At 55.2% G+C, this 23998-nt stretch overlaps 1 long non-coding RNA gene across 1 annotated transcript; it reads left to right on the forward strand.

Annotated features, from left to right (window-relative positions):
- The first annotated feature begins 22306 nt into the window (after nt 1-22306).
- Nucleotides 22307-23751, forward strand: LOC135575475 (uncharacterized). The gene is made up of 3 exons (XR_010466300.1): nt 22307-23089; nt 23163-23214; nt 23462-23751. It is a non-coding gene; the product is annotated as an uncharacterized LOC135575475 (long non-coding RNA).
- Nucleotides 23752-23998: the final 247 nt, after the last annotated feature.

Below are 23998 nucleotides of genomic sequence, written 5' to 3' on the forward strand. Positions count from 1 at the left end.
GTGGCGCGTTCTTGCCTTTGGGCCGTTTCTGGTCAGGGCTGATTGTGGCGTTGTCCTGGGCTGTGCCGGCAGCTCTAGCCATCCAGTCTCAGGGACTGGAACTTCAAGATGCTGGGAAGAAGTTCTTAGGTTTTTCATCAGCTTCTCGTTTGGTTGCGACGTCTCTGCTCGGTTGTGGCGCTGCCGCCGTCTCGTCAGGAGCCGTGACGTCGGGCTCCTTTTCCGTTTGAGGATGCAGGAGAGGCTCCTCTCCTCCCCGTAGATTATTGGGATCGATGCCCTTCTGGTCTCGGAGCGTCGTGTTCGTCGTGGAGCGTTTTTGGCGCTGTGGCCGTCGCGTGGTCTATAAGGTTCTGCGGAGCGTCTGTCGGCCCGGGTGCGCGTTTGGCTCGGAGCTGCTCTGCCCGGACGCGTAGAGGCAGGGGAGGGTGGACGGAGCTCTGGCGGTCCCCGGTTAACCTGCTGACGCGTTGAATTGCGTGGGCAGAGGCGGCGCGGTCATCTGGGATGGAGTAGCCGTGGGCAGGGGAGCGGAGGGTCCCCGCGCAGGCGTTTGAGAGCCTCCACGAGAGCTTGGGACGTTATTGCGCCACAGAAAGCAGACCTGTGGGCTGGTCAGGCTGTGGATGGGCTGCTGGGTGACTTGCAGAATCACCTGATTTCAGGAGCAGAGGGACAACTTGGCCCGGAAGAGCGCCGGAGGAGGCGAGCTGTGCGCCGTAAGCAGGTGGGTCGGTGGGTGGTGCCAGAGGGGAGCTGTGCCGTGTGGCTCTAGCTAAGCTCGGTCGTTTCTCTGTTTCCTAGGTGCGAAGCGAAGAGGAAAGCGGGCTGTCGGCAGCTCAGCTCCTCGGGCCAGGTGAGCACGCAGTGCTGGGCCGAAGCGGCAGCTCGTTTCAGGTCCCGTGTTGCTGGCGCGGGTCCGAGCGTCCTTTGGTGGTGTTTTACAGGCGGCAGCTGAGCGTCACGGCGGTCCGCGGCGTGGCAGTCAAAAGCAAGGGCGGCCGGGTGGGTGAGCGGCCCAGGTAAGGGAGGGCGAGCTGGGACCGTCTGCGGGCAGGCTGTGTTTTCGGGCGGCGTCCGAGCGCGTGCCTCTGGTTTTGCGGGTGCCGCAGACGAGCCGGCAGGGGCGAAGCCGCACGCCGGCCGGCAGCCGAGAAGGTGAGGCGGCGGTGGGCGTTGCGGAGCCCGGTATTGCCCGGTCTCTCGCTTCATCTTTTCCTTCTCGCTTTGCAGGCGCTTTGTGGGCCCTCTGGACCGGGAGGAGCATTTGCGGTGAGCCGGGCTAGGGGCGAGGAGGAGCGTGGGGCCGGGGACTCGTTCCCGGCGCCACGGTTTTTTTTTGCTTCTCGCCGTCGTAGGCGTCACCAGCGCTGAGGGTTTGTGACCGCGCCAGCGGCAGGACACGCCGACCGGACCGCCCTGGAGCTCAGCAGGAGGTGGGTGTCGCGGACGGACTCGGCGTTTGCCCCGCGGCGCCGTGTGCCGGCGTGGCTTAGCGAGCGCGTGCTTTCTCGTGCTCCTGCAGGCGCTGAAGAGGAACCCGGCGACGCGGGAAGACGGCCGTTGGCGCACGTGGCGTTTTCCTCTGCCGAAGATGGGTTCGGTCCCTCGGCCCTCTGAAAGCTAAGTGGAGGCGCGAGGGCTGGGAAGGGGCCGGGAATGGCAGGGCCGGGGGGTTTAGCTCTGCTAAGGGCAAGGGCCGTCCAGGAACCGCGCCCTTGGCGCGGGTCAAGGGCCCGGGGACCTTTACCGTGCGATGCCAGCGTGTGCCGGGCAGGGCAGCTCCAGCCTGCGTCTGCGTTGTGGTGTAGTTCGGGAAGCCTGCCTTGCGCCTGTCAGCCGATCCTGGGGTCTCGTTGCGTTCGAGGGGCACGGAAGGCCTCTCGGGTGCCACCCCGGGATCTGGAACGCCGGTGCCGATCGGCGTAGCGCCGATCGGGCGCTGGTTTTCTGGTGTCGGCAGCCGAAAGCGTGGCGGGTTCTTGCCTTTGGGCCGTTTCTGGTCAGGGCTGATTGTGGCGTTGTCCTGGGCTGTGCCGGCAGCTCTAGCCATCCAGTCTCAGGGACTGGAACTTCAAGATGCTGGGAAGAAGTTCTTAGGTTTTTCATCAGCTTCTCGTTTGGTTGCGACGTCTCTGCTCGGTTGTGGCGCTGCCGCCGTCTCGTCAGGAGCCGCGACGTCGGGCTCCTTTTCCGTTTGAGGATGCAGGAGAGGCTCCTCTCCTCCCCGTAGATTATTGGGATCGATGCCCTTCTGGTCTCGGAGCGTCGTGTTCGTCGTGGAGCGTTTTTGGCGCTGTGGCCGTCGCGTGGTCTCTAAGGTTCTGCGGAGCGTCTGTCGGCCCGGGTGCGCGTTTGGCTCGGAGCTGCTCTGCCCGGACGCGTAGAGGCAGGGGAGGGTGGACGGAGCTCTGGCGGTCCCCGGTTAACCTGCTGACGCGTTGTATTGCGTGGGCAGAGGCGGTGCGGTCATCTGTGATGGAGTAGCCATGGACAGGGGAGCGGAGGGTCCCCGCGCAGGCGTTTGAGAGCCTCCACGAGAGCTTGGGACGTTATTGCGCCACAGAAAGCAGACCTGTGGGCTGGTCAGGCTGTGGATGGGCTGCTGGGTGACTTGCAGAATCACCTGATTTCAGGAGCAGAGGGACAACTTGGCCCGGAAGAGCGCCGGAGGAGGCGAGCTGTGCGCCGTAAGCAGGTGGGTCGGTGGGTGGTGCCAGAGGGGAGCTGTGCCGTGTGGCTCTAGCTAAGCTCGGTCGTTTCTCTGTTTCCTAGGTGCGAAGCGAAGAGGAAAGCGGGCTGTCGGCAGCTCAGCTCCTCGGGCCAGGTGAGCACGGAGTGCTGGGCCGAAGCGGCAGCTCGTTTCAGGTCCCGTGTTGCTGGCGCGGGTCCGAGCGTCCTTTGGTGGTGTTTTACAGGCGGTAGCTGAGCGTCTCGGCGGTCCGCGGCGTGGCAGTCAAAAGCAAGGGCGGCCGGGTGGGTGAGCGGCCCAGGTAAGGGAGGGCGAGCTGGGACCGTCTGCGGGCAGGCTGTGTTTTCGGGCGGCGTCCGAGCGCGTGCCTCTGGTTTTGCGGGTGCCGCAGACGAGCCGGCAGGGGCGAAGCCGCACGCCGGCCGGCAGCCGAGAAGGTGAGGCGGCGGTGGGCGTTGCGGAGCCCGGTATTGCCCGTTCTCTCGCTTCATCTTTTCCTTCTCGCTTTGCAGGTGCTTTGTGGGCCCTCTGGACCGGGAGGAGCATTTGCGGTGAGCCGGGCTAGGGGCGAGGAGGAGCGTGGGGCCGGGGACTCGTTCCCGGCGCCACGGTTTTTTTTGCTTCTCGCCTTCGTAGGCGTCTCCAGCGCTGAGGGTTTGTGACCGCGCCAGCGGCAGGACACGCCGACCGGACCGCCCTGGAGCTCAGCAGGAGGTGGGTGTCGCCGACGGACTCGGCGTTTGCCCCGCGGCGCCGTGTGCCGGCGTGGCTTAGCGAGCGCGTGATTTCTCGTGCTCCTGCAGGCGCTGAAGAGGAACCCGGCGACGCGCGAAGACGGCCGTTGGCGCACGCGGCGTTTTCCTCTGCCGAAGATGGGTTCGGTCCCTCGGCCGTCTGAAAGCTAAGTGGAGGCGCGAGGGCTGGGAAGGGGCCGGGAATGGCAGGGACGGGGGGTTTAGCTCTGCTAAGGGCAAGGGCCGTCCAGGAACCGCGCCCTTGGCGCGGGTGAAGGGCCCGGGGACCTTTACCGTGCGATGCCAGCGTCTGCCGGGCAGGGCAGCTCCAGCCTGCGTCCGCGTTGTGGTGTAGTTCGGGAAGCCTGCCTTGCGCCTGTCAGGCGATCCTGGGGTCTCGTTGCGTTCGAGGGGCACGGAAGGCCTCTCGGGTGCCACCCCGGGATCTGGAACGCCGGTGCCGATCGGCGTAGCGCCGATCGGGCGCTGGTTTTCTGGTGTCGGCAGCCGAAAGCGTGGCGGGTTCTTGCCTTTCGGCCGTTTCTGGTCAGGGCTGATTGTGGCGTTGTCCTGGGCTGTGCCGGCAGCTCTAGCCATCCAGTCTCAGGGACTGGAACTTCAAGATGCTGGGAAGAAGTTCTTAGGTTTTTCATCAGCTTCTCGTTTGGTTGCGACGTCTCTGCTCGGTTGTGGCGCTGCCGCCGTCTCGTCAGGAGCCGCGACGTCGGGCTCCTTTTCCGTTTGAGGATGCAGGAGAGGCTCCTCTCCTCCCCGTAGATTATTGGGATCGATGCCCTTCTGGTCTCGGAGCGTCGTGTTCGTCGTGGAGCGTTTTTGGCGCTGTGGCCGTCGCGTGGTCTATAAGGTTCTGCGGAGCGTCTGTCGGCCCGGGTGCGCGTTTGGCTCGGAGCTGCTCTGCCCGGACGCGTAGAGGCAGGGGAGGGTGGACGGAGCTCTGGCGGTCCCCGGTTAACCTGCTGACGCGTTGAATTGCGTGGGCAGAGGCGGCGCGGTCATCTGGGATGGAGTAGCCGTGGGCAGGGGAGCGGAGGGTCCCCGCGCAGGCGTTTGAGAGCCTCCACGAGAGCTTGGGACGTTATTGCGCCACAGAAAGCAGACCTGTGGGCTGGTCAGGCTGTGGATGGGCTGCTGGGTGACTTGCAGAATCACCTGATTTCAGGAGCAGAGGGACAACTTGGCCCGGAAGAGCGACGGAGGAGGCGAGCTGTGCGCCGTAAGCAGGTGGGTCGGTGGGTGGTGCCAGAGGGGAGCTGTGCCGTGTGGCTCTAGCTAAGCTCGGTCGTTTCTCTGTTTCCTAGGTGCGAAGCGAAGAGGAAAGCGGGCTGTCGGCAGCTCAGCTCCTCGGGCCAGGTGAGCACGGAGTGCTGGGCCGAAGCGGCAGCTCGTTTCAGGTCCCGTGTTGCTGGCGCGGGTCCGAGCGTCCTTTGGTGGTGTTTTACAGGCGGTAGCTGAGCGTCTCGGCGGTCCGCGGCGTGGCAGTCAAAAGCAAGGGCGGCCGGGTGGGCGAGCGGCCCAGGTAAGGGAGGGCGAGCTGGGACCGTCTGCGGGCAGGCTGTGTTTTCGGGCGGCGTCCGAGCGCGTGCCTCTGGTTTTGCGGGTGCCGCAGACGAGCCGGCAGGGGCGAAGCCGCACGCCGGCCGGCAGCCGAGAAGGTGAGGCGGCGGTGGGCGTTGCGGAGCCCGGTATTGCCCGGTCTCTCGCTTCATCTTTTCCTTCTCGCTTTGCAGGTGCTTTGTGGGCCCTCTGGACCGGGAGGAGCATTTGCGGTGAGCCGGGCTAGGGGCGAGGAGGAGCGTGGGGCCGGGCACTCGTTCCCGGCGCCACGGTTTTTTTTTGCTTCTCGCCGTCGTAGGCGTCACCAGCGCTGAGGGTTTGTGACCGCGCCAGCGGCAGGACACGCCGACCGGACCGCCCTGGAGCTCAGCAGGAGGTGGGTGTCGCCGACGGACTCGGCGTTTGCCCCGCGGCGCCGTGTGCCGGCGTGGCTTAGCGAGCGCGTGATTTCTCGTGCTCCTGCAGGCGCTGAAGAGGAACCCGGCGGCGCGCGAAGACGGCCGTTGGCGCACGCGGCGTTTTCCTCTGCCGAAGATGGGTTCGGTCCCTCGGCCCTCTGAAAGCTAAGTGGAGGCGCGAGGGCTGGGAAGGGGCCGGGAATGGCAGGGCCGGGGGGTTTAGCTCTGCTAAGGGCAAGGGCCGTCCAGGAACCGCGCCCTTGGCGCGGGTCAAGGGCCCGGGGACCTTTACCGTGCGATGCCAGCGTGTGCCGGGCAGGGCAGCTCCAGCCTGCGTCCGCGTTGTGGTGTAGTTCGGGAAGCCTGCCTTGCGCCTGTCAGCCGATCCTGGGGTCTCGTTGCATTCGAGGGGCACGGAAGGCCTCTCGGGTGCCACCCCGGGATCTGGAACGCCGGTGCCGATCGGCGTAGCGCCGATCGGGCGCTGGTTTTCTGGTGTCGGCAGCCGAAAGCGTGGCGGGTTCTTGCCTTTCGGCCGTTTCTGGTCAGGGCTGATTGTGGCGTTGTCCTGGGCTGTGCCGGCAGCTCTAGCCATCCAGTCTCAGGGACTGGAACTTCAAGATGCTGGGAAGAAGTTCTTAGGTTTTTCATCAGCTTCTCGTTTGGTTGCGACGTCTCTGCTCGGTTGTGGCGCTGCCGCCGTCTCGTCAGGAGCCGTGACGTTGGGCTCCTTTTCTGTTTGAGGATGCAGGAGAGGCTCCTCTCCTCCCCGTAGATTATTGGGATCGATGCCCTTCTGGTCTCGGAGCGTCATGTTCGTCGTGGAGCGTTTTTGGCGCTGTGGCCGTCGCGTGGTCTATAAGGTTCTGCGGAGCGTCTGTCGGCCCGGGTGCGCGATTGGCTCGGAGCTGCTCTGCCAGGACGCGTAGAGGCAGGGGAGGGTGGACGGAGCTCTGGCGGTCCCCGGTTAACCTGCTGACGCGTTGAATTGCGTGGGCAGAGGCGGCGCGGTCATCTGGGATGGAGTAGCCGTGGGCAGGGGAGCGGAGGGTCCCCGCGCAGGCGTTTGAGAGCCTCCACGAGAGCTTGGGACGTTATTGCGCCACAGAAAGCAGACCTGTGGGCTGGTCAGGCTGTTGATGGGCTGCTGGGTGACTTGCAGAATCACCTGATTTCAGGAGCAGAGGGACAACTTGGCCCGGAAGAGCGCCGGAGGAGGCGAGCTGTGCGCCGTAAGCAGGTGGGTCGGTGGGTGGTGCCAGAGGGGAGCTGTGCCGTGTGGCTCTAGCTAAGCTCGGTCGTTTCTCTGTTTCCTAGGTGCGAAGCGAAGAGGAAAGCGGGCTGTCGGCAGCTCAGCTCCTCGGGCCAGGTGAGCACGGAGTGCTGGGCCGAAGCGGCAGCTCGTTTCAGGTCCCGTGTTGCTGGCGCGGGTCCGAGCGTCCTTTGGTGGTGTTTTACAGGCGGCAGCTGAGCGTCACGGCGGTCCGCGGCGTGGCAGTCAAAAGCAAGGGCGGCCGGGTGGGCGAGCGGCCCAGGTAAGGGAGGGCGAGCTGGGACCGTCTGCGGGCAGGCTGTGTTTTCGGGCGGCGTCCGAGCGCGTGCCTCTGGTTTTGCGGGTGCCGCAGACGAGCCGGCAGGGGCGAAGCCGCACGCCGGCCAGCAGCCGAGAAGGTGAGGCGGCGGTGGGCGTTGCGGAGCCCGGTATTGCCCGGTCTCTCGCTTCATCTTTTCCTTCTCGCTTTGCAGGCGCTTTGTGGGCCCTCTGGACCGGGAGGAGCATTTGCGGTGAGCCGGGCTAGGGGCGAGGAGGAGCGTGGGGCCGGGGACTCGTTCCCGGCGCCACGGTTTTTTTTTGCTTCTCGCCGTCGTAGGCGTCACCAGCGCTGAGGGTTTGTGACCGCGCCAGCGGCAGGACACGCCGACCGGACCGCCCTGGAGCTCAGCAGGAGGTGGGTGTCGCCGACGGACTCGGCGTTTGCCCCGCGGCGCCGTGTGCCGGCGTGGCTTAGCGAGCGCGTGCTTTCTCGTGCTCCTGCAGGCGCTGAAGAGGAACCCGGTGACGCGGGAAGATGGCCGTTGGCGCACGTGGCGTTTTCCTCTGCCGAAGATGGGTTCGGTCCCTCGGCCCTCTGAAAGCTAAGTGGAGGCGCGAGGGCTGGGAAGGGGCCGGGAATGGCAGGGACGGTGGGTTTAGCTCTGCTAAGGGTGAGGGCCGTCCAGGAACCGCGCCCTTGGCGCGGGTCAAGGGCCCGGGGACCTTTACCGTGCGATGCCAGCGTGTGCCGGGCAGGGCAGCTCCAGCCTGCGTCTGCGTTGTGGTGTAATTCGGGAAGCCTGCCTTGCGCCTGTCAGCCGATCCTGGGGTCTCGTTGCGTTCGAGGGGCACGGAAGGCCTCTCGGGTGCCACCCCGGGATCTGGAACGCCGGTGCCGATCGGCGTAGCGCCGATCGGGCGCTGGTTTTCTGGTGTCGGCAGCCGAAAGCGTGGCGGGTTCTTGCTTTACGGCAGTTTTTGTTCAGGGCTGTTTTTGGCCTTGTCTTAGGCTGTGCTGTCAGCTGTGCTCTCCATCTATCCAATCTCAGGGACTAGCAGTTCTTCCCAACATCTTTAAGTTTTAGTGATTGCAGTATCTTTTCGTGTTGGTGTTGCTGTCTCTGTTTGTGTCGTGTTGCCATTTCGTAAGGGACCGTGGGGTCTGTTTCCTTTTTATTCTGGGGTTGCAGTAGAGCCTCCTTGCCTTTCCACTGCCTCCCTGAAGGTTGTTTTGATCGATGTCGTGTCTGGTCGTGGAGTCGTTCTTGTTCTTGAACATTTTTGGTGTTGTTTCAGTCATGTGTTCAATCTTGTTTTGTGGAGGCTTTTTGTGCAGATGTGCATGTTGGGTGGGAGCTGTTGTGCCCAGAGTTGTAGAGTCAGGGATGGGTGGATTGAGCTCTAGGTGTCCACCGTTAATTTGTTGACCTATTAAATTGCGTGGGCTGTGTTTGTACCGTCGTCTGGCATGGAGTTGCCATTGGTAGGAGGGTGTACATTCTCTGTAGTGGTGTTTTATAGTTCATACTCAAGACTGTTTTGAATAATGTTTTCTGTTGTGTGCTGTTTTTTCAGAGTATTCTTATAATATTTTTTTTTTTAGGTGACCACGTTGTTAATATGACTGTAAATTGTATCTACAGCTGCATAAATCAAATACCTGTCTGAGGTCAGTACAAAGGATTGTCTGAGAATCAAGAAGACCCCAGACTCAGCTATTGCTATTGGATTGTATTGTCGCTTTTCCATGTGACAGATGGGACCTGAGACACCAATGTGATGTTTACCGAGTTCACTTTATTGTTGGACTTTAGACAAAGCTGCCGTCTCCACGTGCCTTGCAACAATGTGATTGGTTGTATCACATGCTATACAATAATGTGATAGGCTGCATGCACTGTTCTCGCGCTGTGCACACTTGTGTCCGGTGCTTGCTCATTCATTGTTACCTTCTTATGGGGCTCCTTTTGTTTCTTTTGTCTCTGGCTTAACCTCTCAGCCAGGCTGGTGACAACCCCATCTGCCCGGGAGGGGGGACTCTGCCTCGCTATCTCTCCCTCGTTAATATTTCATTAGATAAAAAAATACCCTGTGTTTCACACTGTCTTCAAAGTATGATACAGATTAAGAACATTAAGGCTAATATAATTACAATTAACAAGAACAGTTCCGTTTTCAATATTCCTTTTAACCAAAGAGGGTATCCAACTCAGAAAAGTCAACATCCTCTGTTATTTTCATGTTTTGAAAATCTTCTATCTTATGAAGATTGTGTTTGTATGTGTTGTTTGAAATTAAAATATGACTGTGACGATGGCTAATAACACAAAATCAATTGCTGCTCTCTTTTACAAAGTGGTGTGACAATCTTGAAGCACTGGTTCCCATGCTTAGCAGAACTAAGACCTTGTTATGCGTTAAACGTCTGGTTTTTGTTACATTGGGAGGAAGAGATAGTTGCCATCTCATCTTATCTTTCCCAAAGTTTTATGGCCATGAAGGCAGACACCTTGGAAGATAAGGACTATTAACAGTGTTGCCGTGAAAGGTTACATGGCCTAATTTGGATGATAGAGATGAACCATCTGTCGAACCGCCAGCTACCAGAAGAGAACATGAACAACAGCTACTCCTGATGGGCAAGACATTTCGCTTCTGGTCATTATGGTGAACTTTCTCCTAGTTTGAAGACCCCATAACCATTTCTAGAAGAGTCTTCCTAATTAGCAAGAAGAGCGAGCAGAGGGAGGAGACCAACCGCCTTCTAATATCTTGTATGTAAATGATCAGCCTTATAAAACAACGTCACGTATGATACAGGTCAGCAGCATATAAATATGCAACGCGTCCCCCACTCTGGTGGTCGTCACAGGATCGACGTACCTGTGGAGTGGTCATATCTTACTCTTAGTCTCTTTGTCTGCCTGTCTTTTTCTGATATCTTAGTTTTCATCTTCTCTCTCTCTCTTCCTTTTCTTTACAATGGTTTTTATATGTTTAAATTCTGCTGATAAAGTCTTGTTAAGTTTTGCATTACAGTTACTAATTGTTGCCAATCCACTGCTTTTAGAAGGGTTTTTGCTGTCCATGTATTGATAAGTTTTGTGGTATTATAACATACTTTTGCCAGGTCACCGATTGCTGTAATTTGTATACCACCACATGCTTCTAGTAAATTCATAATTGTATCCCCGTTGCGATCGTCTGTCATTCACTTTGCATCGCCGCGCAGAATTACCGGGAGTTAACTCACAGCCAATCTCATCTGTCGAGTCGGGGCACGTGTCACGTATAGAGTTCATTTGTTCCTCATCCCATCTGTTGGGACGGGACAAGTGGTATTCTCAACATTGGCTACATGCATCTCTAAAAGCGATTACACCTTTGAGGTTAAGGGTTGTCATAATTGTATTAGGTTTCTTATTTGTTCGCTATGGAAGGTCTCACCCTCTTTTTTCAGATCCACAAATTTTTATGGTTACCTGTAGAAACCCAAGCATATATTCTTCCCCAGGTTATTAATGACGTAGGACCTTCCCATTGTTGCGTTGTCAGATTAAACATATTAACTTAAATACATTTTTGGGAAAGTCTTTGACATTTTTTATTTGGTGCATAAGAACAGGTTCCATTTTAGTCTCAATTTTAGGATTCAGCCAGTTCAGCACATGCAGTCCCTTTATCAAAACCTCTTCTGGACTGAGAGCAATTCCTTCTTGTTTTTTCAAAACATACCAAAGATTTTTCAGGGTGCCTTGTGCACGCTCAATAATTGCCCGGACAGTAGAACTAAAAGGTACTCCAAATAGGTGTCGTACATTCCACCAATGAGGAAGGTTGCAAGTGTGTCAGAACGATATGGGAGACCATTATCTGTTTTGATCTGAGTCCGAACACCCGAGACAGCAGAAGCTTGTAATAAATCACGCTTTAGCTTTTTTCGTTTGCTGATGACTCCCACAGCAGTCCTGAACAGGTATCTACGATCGCACTAATGTACTTTTGTCGGCCAGACGGTGCAAAATCAGTAATATCAGTTTGCCATAACTGGCCTGGCTGCAAGCCCCGTGGATTTACTCCTTTTTGTCGCCAAGGCATTATGCGGGCAGAATCGGGAAAAGCTGCAACATCAGATGGAGCTTGTTCCTCGGTCAGCGCAAACTGTTTTTGGAGCGATGCTGAGGTTAGACGGAAGTACTTGTGAGCTTGTCTGGCTTGTTCAAAAGGAGATACTTCTGTCACTGCCTCAAGTTTGTATATAATGTTGTTTCCCTCTACTAGACCACCTCGTAGGTTAGAGTGGCTTTTTATATGCATTATAAATACTGGCACTGTCCTACAATCTAACGTGTTCCACAAATCTAAAATGGTTCAAAAAACAAGGCATTGGAAACTCGCCGCAAAAGCGCTATACGTAGTCTTTGTATAACTCCCACAACATAAAGAGAATCTGCTACTGGACTAATTGAGCAGTTATGCCATTTTTGTAATTCTGCTAAGCGTATCGAGGACAGTTTCTTTTAAGATGTCCCATCTCTACGCAAGTAAAACCCGCTAGGCCGTCAGAAGCAGGGCTTTGGCCTTTCGTTGCCGGCTAAAAACGCTGCAGCCAAAGCTTCAGCGTTGGCTCGAGTATGTATTTTTGCCTTTTCTACCTTGCGTTGCATAATCGGTACCCATGTACAAGCTTCCATCATCTCTGCTCGAGAAGCTATTTTTCCCAAGCTGGCTAATATCTGTCAGTATTGAGTGTTTGCACTAGTCGTGGTCAAATCTTTCCCCACAGCAGCTTTTGCCTCTGGTGTCAGGTTAGGAGAAGCATCTATAGCTTCTTTGAAACGGTCCTCAAACTTATATATGGCTCCCCAGGATCCTGCTTTATTGTAGAACAGGGTGGTACAGGGTTACCTATATTTGTTAATTCTTTCACTGCAGTCACAGCAAGCCCTCGCCGCAAAATCCTCGGAGGAAGCGTCACCTCAGCGGCATCATCCCCATATCGCCACGACCCGGTAATCGGTCTGCGCTAGGTAATCGCAATGGATCATCTGCCGCTAAATGAACATTTTCTAATACTGCCAATTCCACCTTCCCCTGCCAGTTGTCCAAGAACAGCAAACACCCCATTGGGGGAAGCAATAACTCTATCAATACCTTAATATCTGTTGGAGTTAGTACTTGCCCCTTGAAAAATGAATCCATTAGCTGCATCACGTGCCTATTATCCATACCATATTGCACAACTGCAGTTTGCAATTGCTTAACCGTTTTTCAATCAAAGGGCTACCACTGCCTTTGTCCTCTGTTATTTACGTGCACTGACATTGCTGTAATACCGCCAGGTAACATAGTCCCTTCAACGGTCGCATACGTGACTACCCGTTGTGAGCATTGCCCTTCATTACGAGAGTCATCTAGAAGAGTATCTCTATCCTGATGCATCGGGGTAGCACCCAAATTTTCATTACTATCACTCGTACACAATTCCCTTGTCTTTCTCTGCAGATCAGTAAGTCGTCGCATATTTGGAAATAGATCTGCTGACCCAGTGTCCAGCCCTTTTTCATATTGTGTTTTCAAATATTCGTCTGCTTCTCTTACAGAAGCACTGACCACATCCCATCCTCTGCACATTGTCTAGCCCATTTTTGTATTTGCTCCTTTTTAATACGGAGCTCCTCAGGAGCGAGGTCCAATTCCGCCCCTCCCGTTCCCGTTTTTCCCGTTTTTCACATTCCCTGCCAATTGCCTCTAACCATCCTTAATTGCACATGATGCCTTTTTATATGCTATTAACCACGAAGTTCTACCATTTCTGCCAACTAATGGTTTCCTAGCTTTTAAAACTTCCTCCATATGGCTATCCTGCCGTCTCAGTAAGTCATCAGGATGCGCACACGGCTCTCCTCCCGGAAGTCAGGGAGAATCTGCGTCGCTCCATCCCGGCGCTTCATCGGGTCCTCCGTCAAAGGCACGTCAGCTGGATTAACTCGTCCTGGCTCGTAGAAACTTGCCGGTTGTCGCTGTTCATCTTCGTAGGCAGGCAATGGCTTAAAGGGTGCAGCGCGTATAATTTGCTCTCTTCTCCAGAACTCCAAATGTGATACGGGACATACCAGGGGTATCGATTTTTTGGAGTTCTCAGAGCAGGGGCAGTTCGCGGCAGGCGGCTCCGAGGGGACGGCACACGTTTCCGGCTCCCCTCAGACATCCTCCATCGGCCGCCTGACCCTCCTCCCGCTAGGGTCCGGCGAGGTCGTGGGACTCGCAGCTCCCCCTCGTGACCGCTTCCCACAGTTCAGTCCCTACCTCCTCCTACGTACCTGGAGAAAAAAATCCGTCCGTCGATGGGACACACCCCTTTCACAGGGCCAATAGTAAAAGACGCCCCACCGCTTCTTTTTCTAAAAATCTTCCTGTTCGTGCAGCCAGCCGCAGAGTACTTTTCACTCTGACTTTTTCTTCCACAGATGCTGCGTTTTCGATGTCACCCAATTCCCTGTAGATCTTTTATTTTCTTTTATCAGTAGGTCACGGTTCTGAAGAATTTGAGAGAATGTGTCATATTAAGTTGTATGATCCTTTGGAATCTATTCATAGTAGTTTTGACAAACTGAAACAGCACGTTAATAAGATGGTCATTGTAGAATTAGGGTTTGGAAAAATGGTTTAAAAGCTTGGAAATAGGTGGGTAGCTGTTTGATCTTAGTAATTACAATTGCATATAATGCTGTTATGCTGCAGCATAAAACATATGATTAATGACATAAGTATGGCTTATTTCAAAGATGAATCAGCGCGTTGTAAACAAGGCCCGGCTGGTTCAAAAACAAAAAGGGGACATTGAGTTCAAGAAAATTCCTCAAATCTCTCACAATGTGTGGACGGGTTTCTATTAGATGGAGATTTGTTACTGAAGTAGCTAGGCCCCCAGACGTTTCAAGGCCACCTCGGAAAGCTGGAAACACAACGGAAATCATCAGAGCTATCAACAGCGAGACTCGGGCTCGTGGACAGCTGTTGAACATAGACAATATTCAATCAGTTGACGGACACTCGGAGCGTGGACGTGTGATCAAGACATAACTGCATATATAAGGAGGCCTATTTGTGTAATAAATGGCTTTGCTTGATTTCTTATGGGATTGTGTGGAGTCCATGATTTTTCGCCCTGGCAGGGGCCTCACCCCTTGACCCCCATTCCATTAAAGTAATGGATTTTACTGCTCTCTCTGCTCTTGGAGGTACAGGGACGGGGTGCTGTTTGAGGTCACAGTCCTATCCCTGCTGTTGAAAGCGAGGGCTCAGGGGGGCTTGGGGCAGAGTCTATAGGGGCTGGGGAAACCCAAAGGATGTTATGGGGACCCTGGTCTTCAGGAGCAAAGGATACAGTGGGGGACCTCATGACCTTTTGGCATTTAGTGATCTTTTGACCCCAGGTGACATTTTGACCTCTGGTGACCTTTGACACCTGGCGACCTTTGACCCCTTGGTGACCTTTGACCCCTTGGTGACCTTTGACCTCTGGTGACCTTTGACCTCGGGCGACCTTTGACCTCCCGTGACCTTTGACCCCCCGGTGACCTTTGACCCCTTGGAGACCTTTGACCCCTTGGTGACCTTTGACCTTCCGGTGACCTTTGACCTTCCGGTGACCTTTGACCCCTTGGTGACCTTTGACCCCTTGGTGACCTTTGACCTTCCGGTGACCTTTGACCCCTTGGTGACCTTTGACCCCTTGGTGACCTTTGACCTTCCGGTGACCTTTGACCTCCGGTGACCTTGAACCATTGGTGACCTTTGACCTTCCGGTGACCTTTGACCCCTTGGTGACCTTTGACCCCTTGGTGACCTTTGACCTTCCGGTGACCTTTGACCTCCGGTGACCTTGAACCATTGGTGACCTTTGACCTTCCGGTGACCTTTGACCCCTTGGTGACCTTTGACCTCCGGTGACCTTTGACCCCTTGGTGACCTTTGACCCCTTGGTGACCTTTGACCTTCCGGTGACCTTTGACCTGCGGTGACCTTGAACCATTGGTGACCTTTGACCTTCCGGTGACCTTTGACCCCTTGGTGACCTTTGACCCCTTGGTGACCTTTGACCTTCCGGTGACCTTTGACCTCTGGTGACCTTGAACCATTGGTGACCTTTGACCTTCCGGTGACCTTTGACCCCTTGGTGACCTTTGACCTCCGGTGACCTTTGACCCCTTGGTGACCTTTGACCCCTTGGTGACCTTTGACCTCCGGTGACCTTTGACCCCTTGGTGACCTTTGACCTTCCGGTGACCTTTGACCTCCGGTGACCTTTGACCTTCCGGTGACCTTTGACCTCCGGTGACCTTTGACCCCTTGGTGACCTTTGACCTTCCGGTGACCTTTGACCTTCCGGTGACCTTTGACCTTCCGGTGACCTTTGACCCCTTGGTGACCTTTGACCTTCCGGTGACCTTTGACCCCTTGGTGACCTTTGACCCCTTGGTGACCTTTGACCCCTTGGTGACCTTTGACCTTCCGGTGACCTTTGACCTCCGGTGACCTTTGACCTCTTGGAGACCTTTGACCCCTTGGTGACCTTTGACCTTCCGGTGACCTTTGACCTTCCGGTGACCTTTGACCCCTTGGTGACCTTTGACGCCTTGGTGACCTTTGACCCCTTGGTGACCTTTGACCTTCCGGTGACCTTTGACCCCTTGGTGACCTTTGACCCCCTGGTGACCTTTGACCTTCCGGTGACCTTTGACCCCTTGGTGACCTTTGACCTTCCGGTGACCTTTGACCCCTTGGTGACCTTTGACCTCCGGTGACCTTTGACCCCTTGGTGACCTTTGACCTTCCGGTGACCTTTGACCTCCGGTGACCTTTGACCTTCCGGTGACCTTTGACCTCCGGTGACCTTTGACCCCTTGGTGACCTTTGACCTTCCGGTGACCTTTGACCTTCCGGTGACCTTTGACCTCCGGTGACCTTTGACCTTCCGGTGACCTTTGACCCCTTGGTGACCTTTGACCTTCCGGTGACCTTTGACCCCTTGGTGACCTTTGACCCCTTGGTGACCTTTGACCCCTTGGTGACCTTTGACCTTCCGGTGACCTTTGACCTCCGGTGACCTTTGACCCCTTGGAGACCTTCGACCCCTTGGTGACCTTTGACCTTCCGGTGACCTTTGACCTTCCGGTGACCTTTGACCCCTTGGTGACCTTTGACGCCTTGGTGACCTTTGACCCCTTGGTGACCTTTGACCTTCCGGTGACCTTTGACCCCTTGGTGACCTTTGACCCCCTGGTGACCTTTGACCTTCCGGTGACCTTTGACCCCTTGGTGACCTTTGACCTTCCGGTGACCTTTGACCCCTTGGTGACCTTTGACCTTCCGGTGACCTTTGACCCCTTGGTGACCTTTGACCCCTTGGTGACCTTTGACCTTCCGGTGACCTTTGACCCCTTGGCGACCTTTGACCTTCCGGTGACCTTTGACCTCCGGTGACCTTTGACCCTTTGGTGACCTTTGACCCCTCGGTGACCTTTGACCTTCCGGTGACCTTTGACCCCGTGACCTTTGACCTCCAGTGACCTTTGACCCCTTGGTGACCTTTGACCCCTTGGTGACCTTTGACCTCCGGTGACATTTGACCCCTTGGTGACCTTTGACCTCCGGTGACCTTTGACCCCTTGGTGACATTTGACCTTCCGGTGACCTTTGACCCCTTGGTGACCTTTGACCCCTTGGTGACCTTTGACCTTCCGGTGACCTTTGACCCCTTGGTGACCTTTGACCTTCCGGTGACCTTTGACCTTCCGGTGACCTTTGACCTTCCGGTGACCTTTGACCTTCCGGTGACCTTTGACCCCTTGGTGACCTTTGACCTTCCGGTGACCTTTGACCCCTTGGTGACCTTTGACCTTCCGGTGACCTTTGACCTTCCGGTGACCTTTGACCCCTTGGTGACCTTTGACCCCTTGGTGACCTTTGACCCCTTGGTGACCTTTGACCTTCCGGTGACCTTTGACCCCTTGGTGACCTTTGACTTCCGGTGACCTTTGACCTTCCGGTGACCTTTGACCTCCGGTGACCTTTGACCCCTTGGTGACCTTTGACCCCTTGGTGACCTTTGACCCCTTGGTGACCTTTGACCTTCCGGTGACCTTTGACCTCCGGTGACCTTTGACCTTCCGGTGACCTTTGACCCCTTGGTGACCTTTGACCTTCCGGTGACCTTTGACCCCTCGGTGACCTTTGACCTTCCGGTGACCTTTGACCCCTTGGTGACCTTTGACCTTCCGGTGACCTTTGACCCCTTGGCGACTTTTGACCTTCCGGTGACCTTTGAACTCTGCTGACCTTTGACCCTTTGGTGACCTTTGACCCCTCGGTGACCTTTGACCTTCCTGTGACCTTTGACCCCGTGACCTTTGACCTCCAGTGACCTTTTTGACCCCTTGGTGACCTTTGACCTCCGGTGACCTTTGACCCCTTGGTGACCTTTGACCTCCGGTGACCTTTGACCTTCCTGTGACCTTTGACCCCTTGGTGACCTTTGACCCCTTGGTGACCTTTGACCTTCCGGTGACCTTTGACCCCTTGGTGACCTTTGACCCCTTGGTGACCTTTGACCCCTTGGTGACCTTTGACCTTCCGGTGACCTTTGACCCCTTGGTGACCTTTGACCTTCCGGTGACCTTTGACCTCCGGCGACCTTTGACCTTCCGGTGACCTTTGTCCCCTTGGTGACCTTTGACCTTCCGGTGACCTTTGACCTCCGGTGACCTTTGACCTTCCGGTGACCTTTGACCCCTTGGTGACCTTTGACCCCTTGGTGACCTTTGACCTTCCGGTGACCTTTGACCTCCGGTGACCTTTGACCTTCCGGTGACCTTTGACCCCTTGGTGACCTTTGACCTTCCGGTGACCTTTGACCTTCCGGTGACCTTTGACCTCCGGTGACCTTTGACCCCTTGGTGACCTTTGACCCCTTGGTGGCCTTTGACCTTCCGGTGACCTTTGACCTCCGGTGACCTTTGACCTTCCGGTGACCTTTGACCCCTTGGTGACCTTTGACCTTCCGGTGACCTTTGACCCCTTGGTGACCTTTGACCCCTTGGTGACCTTTGACCTTCCGGTGACCTTTGACCTCCGGTGACCTTTGACCCCTTGGTGACCTTTGACCCCTTGGTGACCTTTGACCTTCCGGTGACCTTTGACCTCCGGTGACCTTTGACCTTCCGGTGACCTTTGACCCCTTGGTGACCTTTGACCTTCCGGTGACCTTTGACCCCTTGGTGACCTTTGACCCCTTGGTGACCTTTGACCTTCCGGTGACCTTTGACCCCTTGGTGACCTTTGACCTCTTGGTGACCTTTGACCTCCGGTGACCTTTGACCTCCGGTGACCTTTGACCCCTTGGTGACCTTTGACCTTCCGGTGACCTTTGACCCCTTGGTGACCTTTGACCTCCGATGACCTTTGACCCCTTGGTGACCTTTGACCTTCCGGTGACCTTTGACCTCCGGTGACCTTTGACCCCTTGGTGACCTTTGACCCCTTGGTGACCTTTGACCTTCCGGTGACCTTTGACCCCTTGGTGACCTTTGACCTTCCAGTGACCTTTGACCCCTTGGTGACCTTTGACCCCTTGGTGACCTTTGACCCCTTGGTGACCTTTGACCCCTTGGTGACCTTTGACCTTCCGGTGACCTTTGACCTCCGGTGACCTTTGACCTTCCGGTGACCTTTGACCCCTTGGTGACCTTTGACCTTCCGGTGACCTTTGACCCCTTGGTGACCTTTGACCCCTTGGTGACCTTTGACCTTCCGGTGACCTTTGACCCCTTGGTGACCTTTGACCCCTTGGTGACCTTTGACCTTCCGGTGACCTTTGACCTACGGTGACCTTTGACCCCTTGGTGACCTTTGACCCCTTGGTGACCTTTGACCTTCCGGTGACCTTTGACCTCCGGTGACCTTTGACCTTCCGGTGACCTTTGACCCCTTGGTGACCTTTGACCTTCCGGTGACCTTTGACCCCTTGGTGACCTTTGACCCCTTGGTGACCTTTGACCTTCCGGTGACCTTTGACCCCTTGGTGACCTTTGACCTCTTGGTGACCTTTGACCTTCCGGTGACCTTTGACCCCTTGGTGACCTTTGACCCCTTGGTGACCTTTGACCTCCGGTGACCTTTAACCCCTTGGTGACCTTTGACCTTCCGGTGACCTTTGGCCCCTTGGTGACCTTTGACCTTCCGGTGACCTTTGACCCCTTGGTGACCTTTGACCCCTTGGTGACCTTTGACCTTCCGGTGACCTTTGACCCCTTGGTGACCTTTGACCTTCCGGTGACCTTTGACCTTCCGGTGACCTTTGACCTTCCGGTGACCTTTGACCCCTTGGTGACCTTTGACCTTCCGGTGACCTTTGACCCCTTGGTGACCTTTGACCCCTTGGTGACCTTTGACCTTCCGGTGACCTTTGACCTCCGGTGACCTTTGACCCCTTGGTGACCTTTGACCTTCCGGTGACCTTTGACCTTCCGGTGACCTTTGACCCCTTGGTGACCTTTGACCTCTGGTGACCTTTGACCCTTGGTGACCTTTGACCCCTTGGTGACCTTTGACCTTCCGGCGACCTTTGACCTTCCGGTGACCTTTGACCCCTTGGTGACCTTTGACCTTCCGGTGACCTTTGACCCCTTGGTGACCTTTGACCTCCGGTGACCTTTGACCCCTTGGTGGCCTTTGACCTTCCGGTGACCTTTGACCTTCCGGTGACCTTTGACCTTCCGGTGACCTTTGACCCCTTGGTGACCTTTGACCTTCCGGTGACCTTTGACCGTCCGGTGACCTTTGACCCCTTGGTGACCTTTGACCTTCCGGTGACCTTTGACCTTCCGGTGACCTTTGACCCCCTGGTGACCTTTGACGCCCGGTGACCTTTGACCTCCTGTGACCTTTGACCTCTGTTGACCGCTAACCCCCTGACCTTTGACATCTGGTGACTTTTTACCCCGGTGACCTTTGAACTCTGGTGAGCTTTTGACTTCTGGTGACCTTTTGATCTCAGGTGTTCTTTTGACCTTGGGTGACGTTTTCACCTCTGGTGACATTTGATATTTGTGGTCCTTTGATCCCATGACTTTCCACCTTTGACCCTGGACCTTTGACACTAGATCTTTGACCACTGCATTTTGAGTCTGTTTCCCTGACCATCTACATGTGCCCTTTCAGCTATGATCCTTGACATATGTCTATTGATCTCAGACCCTTCCGTGCTGACCTCTGACACTTGAGACTGACCTCTGCCCGCTTTTATAGGGAATTTCAATACACAATCGTATTGGCAATATAATTATTTCTATCTACTTCCTAGGAAATCTAGGTTGAAATCTGTATTTAGTCATATTGCAAGTGCAATAGCAGTAATAAAGTCCTGGTGCTGTAATTTTCAGTGAGATTCCAGGTAATTTGATAAGGGTTGTGGGTGGGGTGTGGGGTGACCGATCCCTCTCTTTTCCTAGGCGATTGTGGGAAGGGGTGGGCGGGGGTCAGGGTATTTGAGCCCCAATCTTCAGATAGGGAGCTCATTCCGCTCCAGGACCGCTTCGGTGCCGGTTTTCTGTTGCTCCTTCGGCAGTCGGCAGGTTTTGAGCCGTTTAAGCTACGTGGGCAGCCGTCTTAGGAGAAGCGAAGGAGTTCCTTTGAGGTGAGAGCTTCGGGCGCAGGAAAGGTTCAGTAGTAGCTGTAGTAGAAAGTTGGTTTGTCATCATGTTTCTTATTTTTTATCTGCTCCCTAGAAATTCTAAGTTGGTCTCCATACTGAGTCTCATTGTAGATGCAAGAGCAGTAATAAAGTGCAGGTGCTGTCATTTCAAGTGAGACTCTAGGTAATTTGATAAGGTGGTGGGTGGGGCTGGGGTGATTGATCCCTCCCCTTTCCTAGGGGATTGTGGGAAGGGGTGGGCGGGGCTCAGGGTATTTGAGCCCCAGTCCCCTGGCAGGGAGCTCATTCGGCTCCAGGACCGCTTCGGTGATGGTTCTCTGTCGTTGCTTCGGCAGCCGGCAGGTTTTGAGCCGTTTAAGCTACGTGGGCAGCCGTCTTAGGAGAAGCGGAGGAGTCCCTTTGAGGTGAGAGCTTTGGGCGCAGGAAAGGTTCAGTAGCAGCTGCAGTAGAAAGTTGGTTTGTCATCAGGTTTCATTTGTTGATTCAGTTCCAGGTGCTTTGCATTTTCCAATAATTCTTGACCACGATGAAGATGGAGTGTCAGTTGTTGTATCTTATTTTTTATCTGCTCCCTAGAAATTCTAAGTTGGTCTCCATACTGAGTCTCATTGTTGATGCAAGAGCAGTAATAAAGTGCAGGTGCTGTCATTTCAAGTGAGACTCTAGGTAATTTGATAAGGTGGTGGGTGGGGCTGGGGTGATTGATCCCTCCCCTTTCCTAGGGGATTGTGGGAAGGGGTGGGCGGGGCTCAGGGTATTTGAGCCCCAGTCCCCTGGCAGGGAGCTCATTCTGTTCCAGGACCGCTTCGGTGCCGGTTCTCTGTCGCTCCTTCGGCAGTCGGCAGGTTTTGAGCCGTTTAAGCTACGTGGGCAGCCGTCTTAGGAGAAGCGGAGGAGTTCCTTTGAGGTGAGAGCTTCGGGCGTAGGAAAGGTTCAGTAGTAGCTGCAGTAGAAAGTTGGTTTGTCATTATGTTTCATATGTTGATTCAGTTCCACGTGTTTTGCATTTTCCAATAATTCCTGACCACGATGAAGATGGAGTGTTGTTTTTTGGTTTGTATTGCTGTATTAATAGCTGTTAATGTAATCTTTTCTCCTAGAAGAGTGTCTTGTCTCCAGAACCTTTGCAGTGGTCCCTGGTAGAACATTCAAATGTATCTCCTTGAACTCAGCCAAAGTGAGCAATGACTTGTAGTCTAGTACTGACAAATATTATTTGGGTGCTTAATTGTACGTATGTCTTTGCTTTCCTTATTGTAGGTGGTGACGGGGAAAGTGACAACTGCAGGAAGATCACCGTTAGCCCACGTCGTGTTTTCCTCTGTTGAAGATGGATTTGGTCTCTCAGCCCTCTAAAAGTTAAGTGGAGGCACGAGGGCTTGGAAGGGGCTGGGAATCGCAGGGAGGGTTTTAAGTTCTGAGACAGAAAAGGGCAGTCCCCTTTGGGCAGAGAAATGGGGTCAGACAACTTTATAGTGCGATGCCAGCGTGTGCCGGGCAGGGCCGCTCCAGCCCGCGTCTGTTGTCGTGTAGTTTGGGGAGCGTGCTTCGTGTCTGTCAGACGATCTCGGGTATCATTGTGTTCCAGGGGCAAGAAAGTCATTTCAAGCGCCATCCTGGGGTCTGGAAAGCCGGTGCCGATCGACGTAGCGCTAATCGGCTGCTGGTTTTCTTGTATCAGCAGTCGAAAGGGTACACGGTTCTTGTATCTTGAATGTTTTTTGTCAGTTGTGTTTTATGGTGTAGTTCTGGGCTGCAACAGCAGCTCTCATCTCTGCTTATCCAGTCTAAGGGACTGGCACTTCTTCCCAGCATCTTGAAGGTTTTAAGTTTTGCAGCAGCTTCTCGTATTTGTGCCGTCTCCGCATGTTTGCGCCAGGGCTGCCGTCTCGTAAGAGTCCGTGACGTTTGGCTCCTTTTTTTTCTGGGGTGGCATTAGAGGCTCCTCGCCTCACCACTGCCTCCCCGCAGGTTATTTTTATCGTTGCCGTCTCTGATTTGGAGTTATTTTTGTTGTGGAGCATTTTTGGTGTTATTGCTGTCGGGTCGTCTATAATGTTGTGTGGAGCATCTGTCTAAGCACGTGCGCATTTGGCTCGGAGCTGCTCTGCCCGGAGGTGTAGAGTTAGGAGCGGGTGGACCGAGCTTTAGGAGTCCACGATTGATCTGTGGACATGTTATCCTGCGTAGGCATAGGCTGTGCGGTCATCTGGGACGGAGTAGCTGTGGGCAGGGGAGCGGACAGTCCGTACCGCAGTGGTTTTTGGGACTCAATTAGACCTTATTGTGTGATTCCTGAATAGAAAGCAGACCTGTGGAATGGTCAAGCTGTTGATGAGCTCCTGGTTACCTTGTTGAATACCTTGATTTCAGATGCAGAGGGACAACTTGGCACGAAAGAGCGACGGAGGAGGCGAGCCGAGCGCCGTAAGCAAGCAGGTCGGTGCGTGGTGGGAGCAGGAAGCTGTGCCGTGTGGCTCCAGCTAAGTTTGGTCGTTTCTATGTTCTCTAGGTGCGAAGCAAAGTGGAAAGCTGGGTATCGGCAGCGCAGCTCCTCTGGCAAGGTGAGCACGGAGCCGTGGTAGGGGCGAGGAGGAGCGTGGGGCCAGGGATTTATTCGAAGAGCTACGGATCTTTTTGTTTCTCGCCGTCTTAGGCGTCACAAGCGATGAGGGTTTGTGACCGCGCCCGCGGCACGGAACGCCGTGGAACTGAGCGGGAGGTGGGTGTCGCGGAAGGGGTCGGAGTCTACCCCACGGCACCGTGTGCCGGTACGGCTTAACGAGCGTGTGTTTTCTTGTGTTCCTGTAGATGTTGAAGAGGAACCCAGCGATGCAGGAAGATCCCTGTTAGCGCGTGTGGCGTTTTCTTCGTCGAAGATGGGTTAGGTCCCTCGGCCCTCTGAAAGCTAAGTGGAGGCACGGGGGCTGGGAAGGGGCTGGGAATCGCAGGGTTGGGGTTAAGTTCTGATAAGGGCCGTCCAGGAACAGTTCCCCTTGGGTGGGTAAAGTGTCTGGGGACCTTTACAGTGTGATGCCAGGGTGTGGCGGGCAGGGCAGCTCCAGCCTCTGTCTGCATTGTGTAGTTTGGGAAGCCTGTCTCGTGACTGTCCGATGATCCTGGGGTCTCGTTGCGCTCCAGGCGCACAGCATTTATCTCGGGTGCCATCCCGGGATCTGGAATGCCAGTGCCAATTGGCTTGGTGTCAATTGGGTCCTGGATTCTTGTATCATCAGCCGAAAGTGTGGGTAGTGGTTTCATTTTTCATGTTTCTGGTCAGTTGTGGTTTACGGTGTAGTTCTGGGCCGCATCATCAGCGGTTGTGCTCTGTATGCATCCAGTCTATGG

The sequence above is a fragment of the Columba livia genome, chromosome 15 (assembly GCF_036013475.1).
Source record: "Columba livia isolate bColLiv1 breed racing homer chromosome 15, bColLiv1.pat.W.v2, whole genome shotgun sequence".
Classification (NCBI taxonomy): domain Eukaryota; kingdom Metazoa; phylum Chordata; class Aves; order Columbiformes; family Columbidae; genus Columba; species Columba livia.